General features: G+C 32.0%; 1 long non-coding RNA gene across 1 annotated transcript; it reads left to right on the top strand.

The window, feature by feature from the left end:
* Positions 1 to 1,963: 1,963 nt before the first annotated feature.
* LOC139907533 (uncharacterized) lies at positions 1,964 to 2,379 on the top strand. Its single transcript, XR_011784216.1, has 3 exons — positions 1,964 to 2,095; positions 2,155 to 2,284; positions 2,348 to 2,379. It is a non-coding gene; the product is annotated as an uncharacterized lncRNA (long non-coding RNA).
* Positions 2,380 to 4,835: the final 2,456 nt, after the last annotated feature.

Here is a 4,835-nt window from a genome sequence, read left to right as displayed (position 1 = left end):
AAGCGACTAATAAGGAAGGAAGAGACAAGATGGTTGAATAAAAAGAAAAAACCTATGTATATGAATTATGTTCAGGATTCACATAACCTCGATCAAAAAATATAGAGCTTTGTTTTAAAATAACTGTTATAATTTTACTGAGTCCGGCTGTATATAACGCAGAAGTCCCTCATCCCTATAATATTTATATCAATTCCAATAATAAGTTGGACTTTTTGATATACAATACGGTCTATACTGATAATTATATAAACTGGACACTTCAATCTCACGCCTGATTGCTTTATCAAACCGAGTCACTTGGCATAAAAAAAAAATAAGTGGAACATGATTTTAGCCTGTTAAAGATAATGTGCTTCTATTTTTGGAGCTGTTAAGTGACTCAATGTTTTAGAAAATATATAACAAACCTCTTAACTTCTGTAGATTTATGTTGAAATATCTGAATATCATTGAAATTACCAAACTTATTGAGTTGGGGGGGTTCCTTTTCTAAACAGCAAAGTGCCTGGTCACCATATTGGCATATTGCTCTTGTAAAGATCTAGGATCTCAACATGAAATAAATAAATTATTAAGTGTTTTCTCTACTAGATAATTATAAGTTGTTTCACTGAAAATAATAGTTAAAATCTAACAATATAATAATACGATTGTTTTAGTATTGATTGAAAAAATAATAAAGTGTCAAAATTTACAATCCATATTTATATGTTCTCTGTTATTTTTATCTTATTAATTAATTCGGTTTGATTTTGAACATGCAAATGCTATTTTGTTGACGTGACTCTTGTCAGTCGAGTAGAAATTTCAAAATCCTTCCTAATATTAGTTGTAGGACCATTATTGGTCTATATTACAAACTATTGCAAGGAATATCTAAAAGTGGGAAATCTGTAGAAAATTTGATTTCCCGAGTATTAGGTATTCAAATTTGACCTATAATATATATCTCTTTCTGGGGATATAAGTAAAAATCACAATACATCATCTTCAGTTCTGTTAGCAAGATAAACTCTTTATCAGCATAAATAACAAATTAAGATCTATTTACAAGTTTATTTTTGTGACATGAGGGTTTCATGTTAAGAAAAAATACTATTAACTTATTTTTAATATATAATTGATTTCTTCGATATAATGACCGTTTTTTCATTTATTACAAAACTATACCTAATATTAAGAGCACATGGTGTATATCCCCTATCCAAAGAAAATTGAAAAATATTCACAAATTATTAGATGCAGTTGTTCAAACTTACAACTACAAGGAAACTAGTAGTAATATTTGTCTACCGTATTATATTCATAAACGTAGATAGATATTCACCTATGTTTTTCTATTTTTCTTTTCATTCCTACAAAGGTATTGGGTGAAAATAATATGTAATTCCTCCTTAATATAGTGCCAGGCCCAGTTTGCAAGTAGAAAATCTTACATTTTGAGTTAGAATTTCGGATCAATTTATTTTCCCGACATCGACTGCAAGTAATAACGGCATTATGGAGCTCTAATTGGTGTGCTACTGTTTGTTTACGCAGGGAATACTATTATATGTAATATACGAATTCCCTGGCTTACGCACATTGGCCAATATTTCATATACATATTTGAGTCAATTATAGGCTTTGTATTCAAATGATTCGGATGAGTTCCCACATCCAATAATTTTTACAATAGTTTAGAACCTTTATTTGAAATATAAGACTTATGTATATTGGCCCCAATATAAGCCATTTCAAATAAAGTATATAAATATCTCATTCATATATTGTGACCCAAAGGGTTAATAAGAATAATTAATTCTCATAAATTGACGATATTTTGTATAAGAATACAAATGTAATCCACACTCAATTTTGAGGCAAATCATTCTAGATTCCTATTGTGTTTGATGGGCCACATATTCTAATGAAAAATATTTCTTTCCCCTAATACACTAAAAGTTCTTCATCCTTTCTTAAAACAAATGATTTAGTTACTCGGGAGTGTGGTGAAAAAATCTCTGAGAATGGTACAATTTTCAAAAACCCAATATCTAATCAGCGATTCTGTAACATCATTGTTCAAAGAGCATCCAGTGACATATGTCAGGTGAATTGATAAATGTTTAATTTTTAGTATATCATTTTTTTAATATTTTCAAATATAAGATAAAGTTGGATTTTGAGGTTTTTGAGATGCTGGGACCCAATTTCAATGGGGAATGTGATAAAGACTTCCTAGCTATAAATAACGAAGATAAAATTCCAAGGATGTGTGGTTCCAATACAGGAGAACATAGTAAATTAATTAATAACTATAATAAGTATTTAAATGATAATTGTATGTTGAATATATTTTTAGTCATTATACCTGCAACATCAGAGAGCTTACCCGAGTTAGCCGTAATTTTTGGATACAACTGTCACTATCAGGATGAAAGAGTATGGAAAATCCCGTATTCACCAATATGAATGCACGCATCCTACCATTGGTAATGCTACACAATTTTTATTTCTTGTATTTTTAGAATAAATATTTATTTTCAAATTAATTAGCTCCCACGGGATGTCTTCAATACTACGTCGGATTCTCCGGACACATAAAGAGCTTCAACTATCGGGCAAAATCCTCCTCTCAACACTTATGGAAACAAAGTTACTCTATTTGCATTAGAGTTGAGGATGGCTATTGTGGAATCACATATTCTCAGTTGGAAGCAGATCCCTATTCGTTCACATTATCTTCGAATGGCTCAAATTGTGTTCCACAGAGATAAATGTATATATATTCTTATTTTATTATTATTTTGTAAAAAAATTAAAAATCCAGCCCGAGCATGGATAATGGAGCTGTAGGGAGAAAGAGGATGTCGAACGGATTATATCACAATTCCTGGAGGATCAGGAATGCAAAATAAAGCTGCAACTCTTTCTTAGAGATCGATATTGTGGGACTGCTCTAGGATATTGTTTTTTAGAAGTTGATACGAGCGGGAATTGTCTTATTAAGAGGGGCCTGTAGTTACTTTTTCAATGCCTTTCATTATTGGTGTCCAAACAGATTCATATGGAAGGAATTTATGAAGGGCATAATCATGGATTCTCTAACTATCGTCAATTACCTTGTAAAAGTCTTAACTTTTATTTCTAATGGTCTGTGGCAACTTATTTTTCAAATGTTTATTCCGTATTGACACTAAATGCACAATATGTACATATTGCCTTTGTTATGTTGTACAAGTGAATTTTATACATGTTGTTACTTCTCTCTCTCTGTACAAAACAGAGTTTACTTTTTGTTTCTTTATTTAATATTTTATTTAAATATAACACCAAACATTCTATTTAATCAATTTTACATTTATGCATGGAAATGTGGCTCCGTTGGAGAAGAAAATGAGTTGGTGACATATCCTTCCCTATTCCATATTTTCTATAGCCCCAATAAGTTCCCTGTAAGAACAATTAGATTTATGTAGAATACCTATAGCTTAAAATTTTTAGATTGATAATTACATTTATTTTTGATCAGTTGAAATTACATATTACCTCTTCCAACGAAGTTATATTTTTGACTCGGTTTGTTTGTAAGTAGAATTACTAAAAAGTTACGTATTCATTTTGGTGACACTTTGTAGAAAAGTTAAAGATGTTAACTGTATGAGCTCATTAATTTTTGAGAGGTCAAAGGTAAGGTCACATAAAACATTGCAGGATTAGAAGTTACAAATCATTTTTGGAGAAACTTTTTAGGAAGGTTGAATTTGTTAACAGTAAGAAGCAATTGAATTTTAAGAGGTCAAGGGCACAAAAAACGTTAAAAATACACAATCGACCATAATTAGGGGAAATGATTTTAACCGGAGGTTTGCGCTATTCCAAGTACCCATTTTGGTCTATTATAATAGGTTGGGGAAAAGTAATTTCGTATTTCCCGACTTTTTCTAACTAAGTATATCTTGTTCATTAATGGTCACATCCGGATCATACGATAAAGCGTTGTAAAGGTGTGAGTGTATACTACAAACGATTTTCTGACAGTGTTGCAATTGGGAGGTTCCGTCGTGAATTATCGTGCGTCGAGTAGGGAGGTCTCAAAGGGAAAAAAATCAACATATTTTACTACCTAAAAGGGTAATACCCGTCAAGAGTGACCAAACAAGCGATATGCAAGGTATACAGAGCCGATATTATTTCGGATTGTGTTGCAGGAAAGTAGTTCCCTGCAATTTCGTTCTGTTGTATTGGAGATTAATAATGTTCCACGCACTGGCAGGCCTATCGTCGAAAATGCCGATAAAATCATGGAAAATATCGAGATATACCGTCATGTTAGTAGTTGTAGTGTCGCCCAGGAGCTGAACATTGATCATAAAACCAATAGAGGTGACAAGTCGGAAATATCTTGAAATAAATTTCAGCTGTTCACAAACAGCTCTAGAAAAAGGTCAGCTGTTGATAAATATACTATTTTTTTAAATATCTGGATCCTATATTTTTCTCATTGTTTACCACTGATATGATGATCCACACTGAAGTGAATTGTTGTCTCTACGTGTCAGAGTGATGATAATATTTTCGTCCCATGATTGCAAGTCTAAATGAAGAATAAAGGATCAATCATTTGTTTTAATGATTGAGGACCATTACGTAGTCATTCCATTGATGCTATGAGCTATAACCACCTTAGTTAAAGGAAGTATTTGTGAATTCAATGAGAGATGCCGTCTCCATCACTCCATGGGCCTCTCAATTTTTTTAAATTGTTCCGGAGCAGGAGGACTTATCGGATTCGGATGACATGGACTCAGAAAAAGTATGTGCTATGGGCGTCCAAGGATCTCTGTGCC

The sequence above is a fragment of the Lepeophtheirus salmonis genome, unplaced genomic scaffold (assembly GCF_016086655.4).
Source record: "Lepeophtheirus salmonis unplaced genomic scaffold, UVic_Lsal_1.4 unplaced_contig_5995_pilon, whole genome shotgun sequence".
Lineage (NCBI taxonomy): Eukaryota > Metazoa > Arthropoda > Copepoda > Siphonostomatoida > Caligidae > Lepeophtheirus > Lepeophtheirus salmonis.
The sequence above is the reverse complement of the archived record's forward strand: the minus strand, read 5'-3'. Positions and strand labels throughout refer to the sequence as shown.